This window comes from Tympanuchus pallidicinctus, unplaced genomic scaffold, assembly GCF_026119805.1.
Source record: "Tympanuchus pallidicinctus isolate F22 unplaced genomic scaffold, pur_lepc_1.0 scaffold31, whole genome shotgun sequence".
Classification (NCBI taxonomy): Eukaryota; Metazoa; Chordata; class Aves; order Galliformes; family Phasianidae; genus Tympanuchus; species Tympanuchus pallidicinctus.
Window position 1 is genome coordinate 4,908,741 of NW_026294749.1, and position 17,564 is coordinate 4,926,304.

General features: G+C 48.9%; 1 long non-coding RNA gene across 3 annotated transcripts in view; it reads right to left on the minus strand.

The window, feature by feature from the left end:
• Nucleotides 1–365: 365 nt before the first annotated feature.
• The window catches only part of LOC128087937 (uncharacterized), a 42,936-nt gene continuing 25,737 nt past the window's right edge, over nt 366–17,564 (minus strand). For all 3 annotated transcript variants that reach the window (XR_008210080.1, XR_008210081.1, XR_008210082.1), the window contains one exon: nt 366–1,253. This is a non-coding gene — a long non-coding RNA (uncharacterized LOC128087937). The remainder of the gene's footprint in view (nt 1,254–17,564) is intronic.

Here is a 17,564-nt window from a genome sequence, read left to right on the forward strand (position 1 = left end):
CTATTCTTATGTTCATTCCTATGAGCAGGCAATCTTTTCTAATTACTTCTAAAGCCGGACAGCAACACCCATCGCTTGACAGAGCTAACTAGTATTTTCACAATGGAGAATTGTAACATCACAGAAACGTCATCATAGAATCTTTTGAGTTGGAAGGGACCTTTAAAGAATATTCAGTCCAACTCCCCTGCAACAAACAAGGACATCTGCAGCTACATCGGGCTGCTCAGAGTGCCGTAACATCAGCCACCACATTTCAGTCTCGCCCATAACATCTGCCTCTGTCTTGCAGAGCTCTATCCTGCAGCAGGAACTCCATTACCCAAGCCAGCCTTCCCCAAGTGAACATTGATCAACTGTCTAAATCCATTATAAAGCTTTATTTCCGTTATCAGCCTCACCACCAGGAAAACTGAAAGAATGGTCACATAAAAAGACAACACATTTTGAGAAGATCAAGACCAAAGTACTATATGCTGGGAGAAAATATCGAAGTTCCCAAGATGGGGAAATTTAGATTGGATATTATGAATAATTTCTTCATGGAGAGGGTAGTCAAGCATTGGAGTGGGCTGCCCAGAGTAGTGGTAGAGTCCTCATCTTGGATGGTATTAAAGAGATGGGACTGAGTAGCTCAGGTTGATGGTTGGACCTACTGATCTTGAATGTCTTTTTCAGTGTAAATGGTGCTATGATTACACAGAGAATCCACTGGCTAGGTACAAGTTCTTCAAGGCAGGATCAGGGTTATGCCCTGAACATCAGTCTGTGCTATAATATCACTATGAAAAAGGCATGCAACATGCTGGACTTATAAACAAGAGAATAGTCCTCAGGACAAGTGAGGTAATAGTTCCACCCTGGGGACTGCTACTCTATTTTGGACACAAAAACACCAACAAACTGGAAAAAGTCCAGAAGGGAGGAAGGCGAAAGATAAGAGGTCTAGAAAACACAGTGAAAAAAGACTGGAAGAACTCCATCCATCCAGGAATATCCCAATCTATACAAAGTTGCTGGAAGCACAGTCACCCACAGAACAGTTTATTTTTGATGGCCGCAGTGTACCTGGATGGCCAGGGTTCCAGCATTCACACAAATAGTGCAACAATCATGCCAGGCAGTTTGAAAACATCTCCAGCTTTCAGTCTCATTGTGTGGCAACTGAGAAGTAAATGAAGCAGTGAGAAGTAATGTCTGTGGTTCCTGTCATAAGTTGTCCAAACTTTTAGTCATTTCGTCAGGAAAACGTTCTGCAAAGTTAAAGAAAACTGTGGTTAATCCATGAAATTATTTAACAGAATGACGATCCCGTATATGAAAACACTTTTCAAAATTAATCTAGCCAATTGGTCACATTACCCTGTTGTAAGACCTGGCAGCTGGCAATCACGGAACCAGTGGAGACTAAGAAAAGCACTCTTGGTTTCTGAAAGGATAGAAGACACTGAAAGCTGCTTTACGTGATTTGACCACAGAAAATACAGGAGCCTTTGGTCAAATCAAGATCCAAAATTAATTTTTTTGAGTTCAAGCCTGCTGCTCTCTCCATCACCATCAACACACATTCCTACTCTTGTTTACACTCCAGTACGTGTTGTAGTGTAACCATGGCTATATGTTGCACAACACAGCATCCTATGGGATAGAACACACATTATCCCCCAAAGTAGTGCTAAATCCAGTCACCTTTGACCTTGCAGGAAAAGTCACATTCAGTCTGAGTTGTGTCTGAAGTCACATCCCACATCAGCACCCATAGTCTGCATCAGACTGGGGATTGTTTTTCCTTACTGCCTCACCTACCCCACCTCACTTTTGTGCATAGGCACAAAACAGGTGTAGAAAATACATACATAAAGAAAAGCATCCAGGTACTACAGCACAGGGCAGAAAAGGCCTGGTTTCTCTCTGTTCTGATGGCTCTCTGTTCCAATCCTTGTTTGGCTGGAGGCATGTGTGCACCACTTTCATTTCCTCTCCTCCTCACTCGCTCTCACACGCACAGTTTCCCTGGAGCGAGCTGCCTGGCAATCCTCGTTTTCTGACTAGAGCAAGAGGCCTTTATGATACATACACACACACACAAAAAAAAAGAGCTGACAGAGTCAGCCTTCTCCCCAGCAGGTCCCCTTTGGTGCCAGCCAGTCCCTCTGAGCAGAGCTGCTTCGTGTATGGCAGATCGGCATACACAGGCTGGGAGCTGACAGTGCAGGGGATGATGCAGCACCCAAGCTGGGGAAGATAAAGTTAACCCAGCTCTGTCTGCATAGCCTGAAGGGTAGATGAATTGCTGCACAGATGCATCCCAAATTTCCACGCCTGCTGGTCAGCCTCGGGATGAGTCCCGCAGAGAAATCTGGAAAAATAACTGATTCCATAAAAGTAGCCTATCAGTGCTAACATCCAAAATCTTTTTCCTCCTGACAGCTGATAGGCTCTCCCTGCAGCCATTGCAGTGCTCTTGCCCCTTCAGGACCCCGGGGCTATTGAGGTGGAGGCGTGGATTTATGGCACTGGTTTTCACAGGGTATAACTCTGAGCCTCAGGGATCAAGGGTTATGACATTTTTATGGCCTCTCCTCTCCCTCGCATATGAATATGAAGCAACCGTAAGGAAAAACATCTGGTTTCACTTTTCTTTTCCCCACCACTGTTCCCATCTGACAAAACCTTAAAAACTTGCCAGTGCTCTAGCGAGCCGTGTGTGCCAGCAGCCTGCAAGGAGCCAAGGCTTTTTCAGCATCATCACAGTGAGTGTACACTGCCCTGGAAGAAATGGCTCCATGTGCTGCTCGAAGGCAAGAAGACCCAGACCTCGTCCCACTGCCAGGTGTGCTGGCAGCCCTCCTCTGATGCTCAAGCAGGATGGAGGGCTGCTACAAGGCTGTCCTCCATCTTGATCTCATTACAGGCTGCATCTCCAGAGGGAACTGTGGGCCACCACAGAGAAGGCTGCAAGAGGAAGCGACCCCAGCTAAGCCAAGTGAAAGCAAGCTGCAAGGAGATGTCCTGCCACCCTGCTCATATCAGGTCTCATCCATCATGGACACCCTTCAATAGGTGTTCTGCAGGGCAGCAAAATGAGCTTACTTTCCTTCTGCAAAGCACAGCTGAAGGAGATGGACTCAAAAATCTATGTGGCGGCCAGTAGCCTACAAGACCTGGCCATCCCTGCTTCTGGTGTCAGAGACTCTGAGCCGATCTGGCAAAGGTGGCCAAGAGCTGAATTCACACCTAGACACCCAGTAACACTGACACGGCGTAATTCCTTCCCTCTGGTTATCTTATTTATCTGAGAAAAGTAAAAATTAAAATATTGCAAGGAATTTGAGGGCCTTTCTCCCTGATCTAAAAGAAGGAGAGGCAGATAGGCAACAGGCAAAGGGCAGTGTAGCAGATTTGGAAAAATCAAGAAATAATCTCAGTCTCAGCTTCCTGATACAGAATCAGAGAATCAGAGAACCATAGGACCATAGAGTAACCATCATCCCATAGTTCCTTCCAAGGTCTTTGGAAGAGACCTTAAAGATTGCCTAGTCTCAACTCCCACCGCTGTGGCACCCATCTCAGGGCTCAGAGCCCTAGAGGAAGCCAAGGCAGTGAGGCACTGGAACAGGTTGCACAGAGAGGTGATGGTTGCCCCATTCTTGGAGACATTCAGGTCAGGCTGGAAAGGGCTCTGAGAAACCTAATCTAGCTGTAGGTGTCCCTGTTCATTGCAGGGGAGTTGGATTAGGAAACGTTTAAAGGTCTCTTCCAGATCAAACAGTTCTGTGATTCTGTGACACTATGACTGTATCCGGTAAAAGGGGACAACTTGAAAGAACTGTGGTGTTCTGGACCCCAGGGATGTGCTGAGTACAGGCCATGTGGAGGCCATGGGATGGAGGAATGCATTTGTTTCAGGGCTGTATGGCAATGAAGACCTCAAGTTAGGCATTAGAAACAAATCTCAGAAACAACGGTTCACCCAAATAACAAAACTGAACCCTGAAAAATGTCTCCGAGGGACAGGAAGGGTTCAGAGAGAAGGATTTTGACTATCAAGCTGTATGAAGAAAATTTCTACTCTGTGCTGCGGGATCCAGGAGAAGACCCAGAGTATTGTTTTCCAGTTTCTCGATCTCTTCCTCACTGCCCTTCTTCACTATGCCAGTAGAAAAACACCACTCCCTCCCCTTATTCTTTTTCTTTGTTTACTTAACTTTTTTTTCCTCATAGCAACACATAAAGATGAAACCATCCAATATTTCCCAGTAACCGAGACCATTATTCACTGAAAGCACTGGCCTCGGTCCTAATTGCTGCTGGTCTCATGCTCAACACAAGAGGAGCACACAGCTGTAAATAGCTCTGTACAGTACTCATGTCAAGTTGACCCTAATTCCTGCAAGTCCCTTGGGATAACGAATAAAACTTCATCAATACGTTACCAGAGAAAATAGGTGTGCTAGGTTCATTTATGATGGAAAAACAACGGCAAGAGGGAGAGACAGGGTGGAAATACCATTTTGCACTCTTTTCTAAAGAATGCAGAGGGGAAGAAGGTAAAAAGAGCCAGTAGTCACTGGTACCTACAGGCCATGCGACAGGTTAAAGAAACCTTACATCTCAGTGACGCTGGACAGTGAGGACTTTCCGGATCATGTGGCAATGCCCTGAGAATGTTTGTTGAGGAGGTTGGACCATTCACTTTTCTCATCATCCTTCCAAACCTTTGCTCCAGGCACGCTGCTCTTCTGGCATTACACAATTTCTTCACCCTATTTCCCTCTATTCACACAAAGAGCCTGTGTTTCGTATGAACATTTGTTTGAGGATAAAGAGCATCAGAACTGCGAGGTAACAACACTGCACTATGCGGGTGCTGTGATCGGTGTAAAATCCCTGCTAAGGAGGAGGAAAGCACTGTGCTTTGCTTTTCTCCTTGCTGGAGGCACAGAAAGGAGAAAAGGAGAGGGCAGAGAAGTTTTGCGACTAACAGCAAAGCGTGGTGCTTTTGTTTTTAGCCTACTTTGCTGCTATAACCAGTCGCAAGAACCTGACTATTTCACAACAAAAAGTCACTGCACTAATTTTTTTTGTTTTTTTTTCTTTTCAAAATACAGTACCCTTCAGGCACAGCAGGGAAAAGACTCCAGTTTGTTACCCGATCCCTGGAAGGTGAGGAGCTTGTAACGCTCCTTCACCCTTTTATTGCCCTTATTCTTCACATCCTGCCCATCCTCTGAGTGATTTCACACCTCCCTCTTGCTCTCCGTCCCATCTATCACACAGTATCTCTTTTTCCCTCACTTCTGCCTCTCCTCTGCTCTGCTCTTGCATTCCAGCTTCCCCTGCTCACCCCCAAAGTGTGTGGGGAGATCAGCATTCCTCCCATGCCTTCAGGCCCTCAGCCCACATAGCTGCCTGTGGCCGGCCAGCAGCTCCCACCCTGGCAGCAGGAGCCCAAACCCGCTGCTCCTTGCATCCAGGCCGAGTTAGCCAGCCAGAACTGCCAACACTTTGGCCAGAGGCTTCAGCCTAACTGAGGGAAGTGAGGAAGGACAGTGCAAAAGTCCACTGCTGCATTCCAGGAGGTGGAAATTGGTACAGCTGGTACCGTGTGCTTAGCTCTCAGCCAAAGTCCTTTCTTTCAAGGTTGTGCTGACAAACTGCAAAAACAACGGCTGAAAGCACAGTGTTCAGTGAGCGGTGGGGAACCTGCCCCAGAAGAAAGAATTTGTGATGGGGAGGTTTTAGCACTATTTGTTTTCAAGTCAAGCCCTTAGCAGGGACTTGCTGACGAGGGAGAATGAAAGGTGTTGATCCAGAGTACCTCTAATGCACTTGACACATGTGTGTTTCTTCCAGCAGAAGTCTTTAAGAATCAGTTCTTAATGAGCAAGATTATGGGAAGACTCCCTGGACCCTTTCATCTGCCCCAGGACAGGCTACACTCTGCACATGAAGGCATGTTGCAAGAAGATTTTGTACCTGGAACAAATACTTCTCACCGTTCTGGATGACTGCTGTGCCACACTGCATTCTTTCCGACACTCTGGAGTGAATAAATACTCCTGGGAGAATAAATAGATTTCTGCCATCCCAAACTTCGTGCTGGCAAGCCAGAGGCCCTGCCCCAAGTAGGGCTCTGCGTGCAACTGACTGCTTGTGTGCTGGCCAGAGGAAAGAGTTACAGAGCCATAAAAATAATATTTATTAGAGGGTGACTGACAGCCAGCACAGTGGAACCTTATTCAGAACAGCAGAAAAATCCCCTGTGCTAACAAGTTGATCACTCAAGATTTCCACGGCCATTTCGTTTGATCTCTCGCTCAAGTGCCACGTCTGCTGGGCAAATGCATTCCCTCTGTTCCCAGATGCCAAGTTTCACTTCAGCTTGTCCAACCCACTGCCTGGTGCTGCCGCACTCTTTCCAAGGGAACTCTTCCCCCTCCCTCCCTCCCTGCCTCCTTCCCACAGGTCCTACTGGTTGCAGCACGGGGCTGTCTAACGTCTGCATGATAACAGCAAGAACCAGGATTTCCTGGTATGCCAGAAATGGGTTTGCCACTCCTGCCTGCGTGAAAGGGGTGGGACGGGAGGAGAAGCAGCCACCGGGCGTTAGGCTCTGGGTCTTGTCTCTGCACCTTGACATCCTGCCAGGCTATAACAGGAGAGACCTGTAGGGAGCAACATATGTCAAAGTTGGTAATTTTCCTTCCTGCCTTCGCTCCTTGAAACCGCCTCAACTGGATCAATGCCCACCCCGTTCCTTCTTTGGACAGCCAACGAAGCATGCACGCCGCACGAGCGGCTGCCAGCTCTGCTGGAAAATGTACAGACCAAAAGATCACCTGTGACTGCGCAGCCTTGGCGTGAGCCCTTCTGCACGTCTGCAGCTCCTCGCTGCTGCTGCGGCTTTTGGAGGCAGTGGCAGCCGCCTGCGGCGCAGCTGCTGGAAACGCTCCCTGTAACAGGGCGGGTGGCCGCGGTGCTTGCAGCAGCCTCCCACACCTCCCCATTTTTAAGCCCGGCTGTGCTAACAGCGCCTCCTCTCCCCTTCTCTCCCCAGTGATTTCTAGCTTCCCTATCCAGCCACAGTGTTGGTGCACTGCTGGAAAGGGGGTCGCCGGATCTTTTGGATCAGCACTCACACTGGGACCGCGGAGCCTCGCCCCTACTTGTGACCGTGCTGCACCAATGGTTCAGCTGAAATGCAGCCCTGTGCCTGGGGAGCTGGGCTGGGAGATTTAAGCTACGCCCTTTTTCCAGAGGGCCCTCCAAATTTGGTCTCCTGGGTAGGATTACCAATAGTTGCACATAGGAGCTGCAGTTTTGGAGGTGTGCAGGTATTTGAGTAAGCAGTCAAGCATCCACATTCACTGCCTCCATGGACTAAAATCAGGTGTCACGTCATCTGAGGCTGTCCCAGCCCAAATTGGGGCCACCCTGGCTAGAGATTTCGTGTGAAGAAAACTGATAAGTTCCTGGAGCTCCCACAGCTGCCAAAGCAGAGCTGCCCTGCTCGTCCTCCTGCCTCCCTGTGCCAGCCCTGCATGCAGCCATCTCTTCTGCCACTCACATTCAGCCACTTTAATTTTAAACACCCTATCGAGGTGAGCACAGCAAGAACAGAGAAATGCAAACCAGGAGAGATCTAGAAGGCACTCTGAGCTGGGTATTGCTTGATTCCTCCGTCATTGTGAGTGATTCAGAAAACCCTTTGTAATCAGCCTCATCTCCTGCCATCTGTTTGCTGAGGCACTATAGAGACTGGGTATTGTAACGCATTGCATAACAGAGTTGCCTTTGATTTAGTGTACTTTGTGCAACATGTCCCACTGCCATTGCACATAGGGATCAGGGTGAGGCTTTCAGGCTTCTCTCTTTGTGGCATCATGATTCACTGTTGGTGGATGAGGGGGCCATACTGACCCTATGCATCCCCCCAGCTCTGAGTCAGAGGCTCTGATTACAGGGACATGCTTAGGATTACAGACAAGCTTTCACCAAGAAACTTCCTTCTCTCCCAGCCCTGCCAGCATTGTTGCTAACGGAGGTTTTGTGCTCTCTCAGTTGAGGTGGGAAGGATGGAAATTCAGGGACTCTCCAGTTGGCCTGCAACCGCATATCAAGATGTCGGATCAAAGGTACCAATCGATCAGCTGAGCCAGTAACACCCAGGTACATAGTGATGAGATGACATAATCCTGTCCTTTCTCACGCCAGGAAGATTTGTTGAAAACAAAAACATGCAGTGGCAGCTCACGTAGGTGGGTGCTTTGCAGTGCAGCTGTTTGGCACTGGCAGTCTCGACGGTGAGGAACACAGGCATCATTTTACAAACCTTTAAAGTCATCTGCTTGCTGTTGTGGTGAGAAGGCAATCTTATTTCTTGAAAGCATTGCTCCAGCCCAGCCTGATTCCCTCTTTCATTTGGCTGCAGCAGAGGCCAGAGTGATGAGTGGCACAAGAGCACCCAGACCCTCGCGGATAAACGTCTGCTTGTACCCACATTAGGGGCAGAGCTGGCTGAGCCTCTGCTTTTTGAAGGTATTTCTCACCTCCTCAAGTTGAGTTAGACAAATCCCCAACTAACTGGTATCTGCCAGAATATTGATATAAATAACTGTTATTGCAGAATATCTGCAGTGGAGGATGCACAACCAGCTCGGCTCGGCTCAGGCAGCACCTCCCTGTGTGTTTCAGCGTGTTGCCAGGCTGACCCATGCAGTCACACAAAGCATCAGCATTTGGGAAGTGACTCAGAAGTCAGCTATAGACACTGAAATGCACTTCAAAAAAAAAAAAAGAGAGAGGAAGACCTGACATCAAAGTCAGTAACAGAGGACCAGAATCCTGTGGATTTCATACTTGGTCAACTGAATTAATGACAGGGAAGGAGCCATACATGTGTGTGCAATAGAGTTCTGCCCCTGCACAGCTAGAAGCTCAGCAGTCTGTGAGATGTTGCAGAGGACCCAGTTGCACCATCCCTCCCCACCTCTTGCTCAGGCTTCCCAGGTGAGCATTTGCCATTGATTCCTATAGCATCAGGACCAGGTGTCAGTGCTTGCTGACAGCCACTGCCTTCACTTCCCTGTGGGGTAGCAGAGAGGAAGAGGAGGAACTGCTAGGCTTGCCTGCATGACCCCCATCTCTGTGCCCATGGGAAGCATTTACTCAGCCCACTTGCTGCTCTACAGCCACCGTAGCAACAGCAAAGGATCAGTTTATAGCAGGAGAGGAAGTTTACTTTTGGGGAGTTCAGCTGGCCATCACTAGCGTCAAGCATGGCTGGAAAACAAAAGGCCGGGGGGTGGGAGGAAACACATTTGAAGAAGCTTCCTACGTGCAAAGCCAGCCAAGCTTTCTCAATCACCATGAGATGCTGCACCTCCCTCCCCTTGGTCAAAGGCACGGATGCCTGTGGAGTGTTATCTCCCATCTCTTGCAGATGCCTGTGAATAGGGCAGCTGTAAATCACGGTAACTTGGAGCCATATTCCCACCTGCAGCACTGTCCTGCATCCCAACACACAGAGGCAAAGGACCAATGCTCACTGGATATGCAGAGGCTGTCTGCAGGCCTTCACAATGCCCCTTGTGGATGGGAGAATCATAGAATCATTAAAGTTGTAAAAGACCTCTATGATCATCAGATCCAACTGTCTTCCCATCACCATCACGCCCGCTAAGCCACATCCCTCAGTGCCACATCTATATTTTCTTGAACACCTCCAGGGATGGTGACTCCACCACCTGCCTGGGCAGCCTGTGCCACTGCCTCACCACTCTTTCTGAGAAGAAATTTTCCCTCATATCCAATCTAAACCTCCGCTATCACAACATAAGATCATTACCTCTTCTCCTACTGCTTATGACCTGGGAGAAGAGGCCAACCCCTACCTCACCTCAACTTCCTTTCTGAGAACTGTAGAGAAATATCTAGCACCGTTCATCTGCTCTGCAGGTAAGGCAGCAGAAGTGCATGCATTCAGACTGAGGTGCTCTATGTAGGGGCACTGGGGGGTTGAACTTATTAACATGAAACTTATTTTACAGCTGTGCCGCTAGTGGTATTCTGATAAAATCTGAAATGACAGTTGCACCCAGGAAAACAATCCATTTCCAAATACTGAGGCATACTTCCAAGACAGCTCACCTTCACCTGCACGGCTCCTCACTCTGTTGTATGTCTCCTTGCAGATGGAAAGGCACCAAGTGCCAGGAATACTGCCCAAGAGCTGGAAGAGTTGCTGTCAGCTCTTGTTGTAGCACTGGGTTGATGTCGGAGTACGGTCACCCTGGGGAATTGCATCTCCTCAGAGAAAGAAGCAATAAACATAGCATCTCTGCAGCTCTGAGGGAAAACAGACCATGTCCTGTAGTCAGTCTTTCCCCAGCAGTTCCTGTCACTGGCCCTGCAGCAGCAAAAGAGAAAGGATTCTTTTGGGAACTGAGGGCAAGGGGCTGCTCTAAAATAAGATATGTCCCCAGCTGAACAACCCCAATGCCCACAGAGAAGGAAAACATGCCCAGAACATGCTAAAATCCTCAGCTGAGCTCACCACTGTGCGTCACAGTCCGGAGTGAACGAGTGGTGCCTCACACATATGTATGTAGCTTGGGGGAAACAGGAAATGCCCAAGTGAGAAAGTGTGTGTCAGCCAAAGGACCAAACTTAGCAAAGAGGCAGCAAGCCATTGCCCTGGAGAAGAAAAGAGGATAAGGAAGAGCATGGACTGGAAAAAAGAAAAGCTGCAACAAGGCAGCTCTGTGTGGAAAAGAGATCTCCTGGAAGAAGACCTTAGAGACAAAGGAGTGAAACAAAGCCAGCTACTCTTTAAAGATGTCATTCTGGGGATGCAAGAGTTCTCCATCCCTCAGAATAAGAAAGCAGGCAGGGGAGGAAGGAAATCAGCATGGCTTGGCAAGGATGTGTTGGTCAAACTGAGGGAAAAGAGGGGCAAGTACAGACAGCAGAAGTGAGGGTGTATCACCCAGGAAGCATATAGGGATGCTATCTGGACTTGCAGAGATGGGATTAGGAAAGTCAAGGCTCTGGTGGAACTGAACTTGGTGAGGGATGTTGAAAACAACAAGAAAGGATTCTACAGGTACACAGGTCAGAAGAGGCAAGTCAAAGAGAGCATACCTCCTGTGCTAAATGGGAAATAATAACTGGCTACAATAGATACAGAAAGGGCTGAGGTACTCAATCACTTCTTTGCCTCAGTCTTTACTGACAGTCAGGATCCTCACATCCCTGAACCTCACATTCCTGAACCTGAACCTCTAGATGGGAAATGGGGGTGCAAACTCCCCCCACTGTAAGTGTAGAGCAAGTCTAAGACTGACTCATGAGAATGAATGTGTATAAGTCCATGGGGCCAGATGCATGCATCCCTGAGTCCTAAGGGAGCTGGCTGATGTGGTTGCTGAGCCACTCTCCATCATGTTTGAAAAGCTGTAAACCTAATGAGGTTTAGTGCAAGGTTTTGCACTTGGTCGAGGTAGTCCCAGACTATACATAGGGATAGAGAGGGAAAAGAACTCCTTGAGAGTAGCCCTGCAGAGAAGGACTTATGGGTCCTGGTGGATGAAAAGCTGGACATGAGCCAGTATTTGTGCACTTGCAGCCTGGAAGGCCAATGGTATCCTGGATTCCACCAAAAGAGGGGTGGCCAGCAGGATGAAGGAGGCGTTTGTCCCCCTGTATTCTGCCCTCATGAGGCCCCAGCTGGAGTACTGCATCCAAGTCTCGGGTCCCCAACACAGGAAAGACTAGGAGCTTTTGGAGAGAGTCCAGAGGAGGGCCATGAAGATGACTCAAGGGCTGGAGCACCTCTCCTATAAACATAGCTGAAGGAACTGGGCTTTTTCAGCCTGGAAAAGAGAAGGCTGCAGGGAGACCTCATTGCAGCCTTCTAGTGTTTAAAGGGAGCTGATAAACATAAGGGAAATCAACTTTTTACAAAGTAGATAGTGATAGGACAAGGGAGAATAGTTTTAAACTTAAGGAAGGGAGATTTAGCTTAGATGTCAGGGGGAATTTTTTTACAGAGAGGTGCTGGAACAGGTTGCTCAGAGAGATTGTGGATATCCCTGGAGGTTTTCAAGACCAGCTTGGATGGGACCCGAGGCAATCTCATCTGGCACATGATCTACTGTCTGGTAACTCTGTGGCAGGGGGGCTGGAACTTGACACTCATTAAGCTCCCTTCCAACCCAAGTCATTCTATGAAAATGATCAGGTCCATGGAAGAGAGAAGGGACAGTGGCACCATGAGGCAAGAGGCAGGAGAAGAGAGAACCCACATGGATGAGAAGAGTACTCTAGTTCATAGCTGAGGCCTCCAGAAAACAAAGTGAGAGAAAGGATGATGACAATGAGTGTGGGTGCAGCACTGGGGCTGAAATGAAGGCTGTGAGGATGTGAGAGGTCGCCTGGTGAGGTTAAGGAATTCACCCAGCCTGATGAGATGTTTGATTCACCCAAGAAGCAGAGATGCTGAAGATGCGGCTCATCTTATCATGAAGCAGCATCAGCTACGTGGTACATCTACTACTCTCTGAGAAGAGGACCTACTGTAATTATGCCAGAAGAAGGTAAATCCACAAAATGAACTAATACTTTTGTCTTCCAGCCCTGTGCTCCTGGGTGACAAGCAGAAGGGCAGACCTTTGGGATGAAGGCTGTGTGTATTTGAGGGTGATCTCCTAGGAGATTTTCCTCAGGCTTGGGTGTTGCCATGAGCTGGTTTCTGCACTGCTTCACTCCCAAGCTCATCAGCAGGGAGGGCTCTCCTGAGCAAACTTCTCAGGTGGGCTTCACTTCTGCTGGCAGCACCTGTCTGCACGTGTATCTGCCAGTATACACAGTGTCACTCAAGTCCCCACAGCCTGCTGTAGCCCTGGTCACAGGACAGTCAGGCTTGATCGCCTTACAGAGATTAACAGCTACCCTCCACATGCCTTGAGGTCATGGGGAGCCTTCCTACAGGCTTGGCTCCAGCCCTAGAACTATGTAGGTGAGCAAGAGGGAAATCATCACCCTGAGCTCAGACCTGCTGCCCCCCCCAGCTCCCCACAACTGCCCACATTCAGTGCAAAGGGCTGCTGCAACACCAGCCAAACCAGGCCATCTCATCTGCAAAAAGCAGGAGGACACCTGTGCGAATGAGGCACTAGCAATGCAGTCAGTGATGGTTCAAAACCTTGGCACAGCTCTTTGAAAATAGTACAAGGGAGTAGAACGGGCCATGGAGGTAGAAGAAGTGTTTTTGACATCCCTTTATTAATAATGTATGTAGGAAAATATCCTGAAATAACAGCCAGGATTGGCCGTAGTTCTGTGGCTCTTGCCAACTCCTCCTCCTGATCCTCTGCACAGATAGCAGCAGCAGGCAAGAGGTCAGCAGCTCAGTCCTGGTGGATTCTGAGACATGCGTGGTGCCATCATAGAGCAAACTCAGCAGAGATGCTGGACTTCCAGGCAAGCAGAATGTTTATTTTAGCACAGGCTTGCATCTTGAAGTGGTCAGGGTCTTTTGGTCCAGGCCCTGGGTGCAGGCAGAGGTCCTATGTATCTTCAACTAAGGCAAAAATATAAACCAGCTCACAAGATGTTGCATAAAGTTGCCAAAATGTGAGCTTTGGTACTGGCTCACCATCTGCCTCTAGGTACATGTAACAACATAGTAAATACAGTTTGCATGTATTTGCAGGTATAATGGTCAGATAAGTGGTAAGGATAGTATGGAAAAGGTCTGGTTAGGAACAAGAAATGTTAAAAACAGGCATCTCCATCTTTGTTACTACCGCTAGTTCATATAGAAATAATGCTTTCACTGGTTAGACCAAAAGTGGTCATCACAGATGGTAGGAATAATCAAAAGAGAAATTAATAGGAAGGTTGCTATTTATTTTTATAAGTTCTTCTATAGCCTGAAGAAGCTGAAGAACTGTCCCTGAGCATCACAGTAGGATCTGATGCAGGATGAACTCCTTTGGAAATGCAGCAGCATCAGCCTGTTCAGATTGGAGTAGAAGGGAGAGTCTCAGAACGAGTCATGTTTGAGACAGCGAATGGGAGACAAGGAGAGCTAAATCTTACCACAGGCATGTCCAACCCATCACCCACAAGTAGCATGCCACCCAGCACAGCTTGCACTGCAGCTGCCCCCTGCCCTCACCATCATGGTGATGGCTTTCCCTGCCAAGCAGCCTGGCTTGGCCCACAGCATGCATTTACTGCTCACAACAACCACACAGCGGTGTGCAGTCGGCACTGCCTGAGCTGCAACCGAGGCACAGAGAGGGTGCAGCACAGCGCTGACTCAAGTGATAGCATAACAGTTGTGTGCTAATAACCATCATAATTACTGCTCAGTTATCCTCACTTCTCTTGAAGAAATGCCCTGCGTACAAGAGGGTTTTATTGTGTGGCAGCATATGACAGATTGTACACTTTCAGGATGTGATTCTCCTCTACATGTAGCCAGATCCTTATGGAGAGGAGTTCTGTTCATCCCTCATATTGCTCCAGGGGCTCTCTTTGGTGTCTGGCACTTCCTGCCCCTGCAAACCATTGCTTCTTTTTGCAGCTTGCTTGTGACTGCTTCCTTTTATGCCTGGCTTAGCCTAGCTCCCAAATACAGGGGCCAGTTCCCCTTCTACTGGGGGATACTTCCACTTTCACATTCTCATGTGCTGACACACTCTGGTTGCATTTAGGTTCCCAGCTTTGCACAGTGGAGTTTAAAGACCTGAAGATGTCCCCGTGGAAGCTGCACCACATTTCAGGGGGATGCTACTATTCATACAGAGCAGGGAAGCCCTTACTAGAAAAGTAAAAACAACTACATCTTTGTTCCTACTTCTCGACAGTGTCCCTTTAACAGCACTCAACAGCTGTTAAATGGGATAATCGCCTGTTATCCTCATGTCATTAATTCAAATGCTAATGGCTGTCAGTGCATAAGAGGTTATTCAGCCATCCGGCACCCCAGGTACGCTGTGCATGAGAAGGATGCTGAAGCGATTAAGCTTCCTTCTGGGACTCTAGAAACATTTAAAAGAAATGCTTCCAGATGAACTCGGAGAGGAGATAATGGCCAAGATGGATAGAGAAACTGGGCAGGGAGGATGCCAGCAGGAAGGACTTGTGCATTTTGATCCTCTGAGGTGCTCCATCCATCCCTAAGCTGAGTGACGCCAAGCCTGCTCCAGCCTGAGCACAACCCCCTATGCCAGCAGATACAGTCAAGGCTGAATTGGATTTCCAAATGCTTAACCCATGCAGCAGCAGTGTTCAGAAAGTCCAGCCAAGGTTTCGCCGAGTGAACCGCTGTCCCATTTGCACACTGTTGCAGCAGTGCAATGCTTGCTACTGACGTGGATTAATTCACCCAGTGAATTTGGTTTCTACCACATCTGCCTCACCAGAACCTTCTGTTTGAGGGTGCCCTGATCGCAGACTCTGCCATCACAAGTCTAGCGAGTGGTATGGAAGAGGAGAAAAGAGATGTTAACAGATCAGTGTGATACCCTGGAGGAGTACACACAGAAGGAAAGGGGGGTAAACAGCTGGGAAAGAGGGCAGCTTTTCCATGGCACTCAGCCATTCTCACTAAAAACGTCTATGACCACGTTCCCCACAGAGATCAGTCATCAATGAGCACTCACATTTTTTTTATTTCAAAGAGTCTGTTTTGACATCAAAACAGTGGAGCATTTCTAAACCTGGTCTTAACCCCTGAAGGCTGCTAATGTTAGGGAAGTTGCATGGCTGAAGCGCATCCTAAGCTTCAGCGCCCATTCTCTGCTGTAAGTGCAGTAATCCTGAGTTCAGCTGCTCTGGCCTTGCACCTCCAGTCCCCTCAGTGCATCATTCCCAACAGTACAAACTCCACATCTTTGCCAACAAGTTCTTTATGCCCCAGGAAAGCTGTTCTCCTTGCACATTCAAATATATATATGTATCTGTTGCTATGACAGTGGTGTGGGTTGCAACCAACAATTTTAGCCGCACTAAGCTTAAAACAGCAACTGAGTTAACAACTGCTCTGCTTCCTCCCGGGACACGCAGGGCCGGATGCAGGCTGCCAGCTCACGGGTGCAGCCAGGCCTCTTCCCTGCGGGCTCAGGGCGGCCACCATGCTGCGGCATTCCATGCGGCCTGCGGGGCTGACCCAGTTTCTCCCTGGAGCTGTCATGGCAACCCGCGCGGTTGGATCTCCTGCTGCATGGAAGCAAGGCCCTGAGAAGTGCTGGGGGATGAGAGGGAGGGGGCTTGGCTTTTTGCTCCTCCTGCACGCAGCCTCCTTGGCCTGCCTCAGCAGCGTGGCTAAGAGGCTGCCTCTCCTTGCTCCCATCCCTGTGAACGTGGGGCCGTTGCCCACCCAGAGCAAACACAGATGTGAAGGCCGTCGAGTTGAGCTTCATCCTCAAAACCCATCAGCCTGAGTGGGAGGGGAAAAATGCTCCACACTGTGGAGCGGACGCCCAAAAATCGCTCCTTTGTCATAGAGAGGAGGCAAAGAAAAAAAAAGCTGGCTGTGAGGTTTGATTTATAAAGGGAAATTTTAGTGTGCCCAGCCTGGCTAAGCAATGTCAAGAACAAGGAAAGTGAGAAGCAGCCAGCAAGTGCCGGAAGGGCCCTGGCAGCAGGAAAAAAGGCACCAGTGTGCTTGCAGACAGCAAGAGGCACAGAAAGCTCATGCTAAGTGGGAGCACAGGGATGACATTTGAAAAGGGGGAGATTTAGGCAGAGCAGCAGGAAAAGCTTCATGACAGTGAGATCTATGCGCTGGAGCCGTCCCTCAGGAGCAGCCCTGGAAGCCTCATCACTTGGCATCCGAGAAGCGAGCCGGAGGAGAGCTGCAAGCCCTGGAAAAGCCTCAGCCAAAGCTTGCTGAACTCAACAGCCAGGCGTGCATTAACTGCAGGAGGCTTGGCTCAGAGAGAACTCTGCAGACAGGGTTGAGCCTGCAGAGAAAAGAGGGGCTTTGGGAGATGACAGGGCGATGGAGGATCTGAGATGAGTGGCTTCCCCATGACGGGAGCTGGGAAGCAAATAGGGATAGGGAAAGAAAGCATCCCTTCTCCTTTAAGAGAGCATATCTGCCAGTGAGGAGCTGCTCTACTCTGGCCATGGCACGGAGTCAGGGCTCAGGCTTCTGTTAGCCTGGGCCCCTGGGAAGGCCAGCTGCCAAAAGGAAAAAGAAGGGCAATTTTGCTTTAGTCAGGAGGTAGAGCATGGGTGGGTGGAAAAGAAAATGAGGGAGAGAGGGGGTGAGTACACACAAGAGAGAAAACACATGCACCGTACGTCTCTGGATGCTGAGCAGCAAGCAGCCGGTAGGAAAGGGGTTTGGATGTGGGAGCAGAGGCAAAGGATGCAGGCAGGAGCCACAGCTCCACTTCCCTCCTAGCAAGGAACAGCTTTGCCCCCAAAACTGTGCTAAAGATCCTTCTGAGGCTCTCTAAGTCACCAGCCTTTCCCACCACAACAGGAACTTCTTTTATGGGGAAAATCTTTGCTTGGATTGCCCTTAGGACTGGCACAGCCTC